Source organism: Frankliniella occidentalis, unplaced genomic scaffold (assembly GCF_000697945.3).
Source record: "Frankliniella occidentalis isolate FOCC.00 unplaced genomic scaffold, Focc_3.1 Scaffold328, whole genome shotgun sequence".
Classification (NCBI taxonomy): Eukaryota; Metazoa; Arthropoda; class Insecta; order Thysanoptera; family Thripidae; genus Frankliniella; species Frankliniella occidentalis.
In genome coordinates, this window is record NW_026267451.1 from 164,826 (window position 1) to 165,745 (window position 920).

The window sequence follows — 920 nt, forward strand, 5'->3', positions numbered from 1 at the left end:
AGCAGATGCATTCTCATTTGTTCTAAATTGAACTATATTTGTTTTTGTCTCATTTAATATAAGCTTGTTTATTTCACACCAGATTTTCATTTCATCAAACACTTCTTTGGTCCTTTCCTCTAGTAAATCAGAATCACTGGCTTCAATTAAAATACTCACATCATCAGCAAAGTTAACCAGATGACCTTTCGCAATATATCTTTTTAATTCATTTATAAATAATAGGAAGAGCAAAGGTCCCAACACTGACCCTTGTGGGACTCCACATCTTATGTAGTCTGGGTTTGATCTGTAGGCTTTGATTGTTGTTCCATCACTGTGGTTTATTTCTACTATTTGTTGCCTTTCAGTTAGATAGGACTCCATCCAATTCAGTATGTTGCCTCTAATACCACAAGAACTAAGTTTTAGCAGAAGTATTTTGTGGTCCACAAGATCAAACGCTTTTGACATGTCAAAAAATATTCCATTTAAAAATTTCTTTTTATCAAATGAATTGTAAATTTGTTGAATGAAGTCTACTATTGCATCTGTGGTACTCCTATCTTTGATAAACCCATATTGGGTATCAGAAATAATGTTGTATTTGTAGAGATAGTCCCGTAACTTTTTTTCCATAATTATTTCAAGTATTTTGGAGAAGGTAGTAATATTTGACACTGGTCTGTAATTTATCTTTTCAGTTTCTTCCCCTTTCTTAAAGATTGGCATTACTTTGGACATTTTCAATGAGTCAGGGAATATACCTTCATCAAATGAAGCTTGAACTAGATGTTTTAAAGACTGTATCAGTAGTTGGTGGCATATTTTGACTATTTCATCACAGATTCCATCATAACCTGAGCATTTCTTGTTTTTAGCCCGCCCTTCTGCTTTAAAAAGGCTATTCAGCGGGCTTATGCAAACGACCTCGTGTGTGT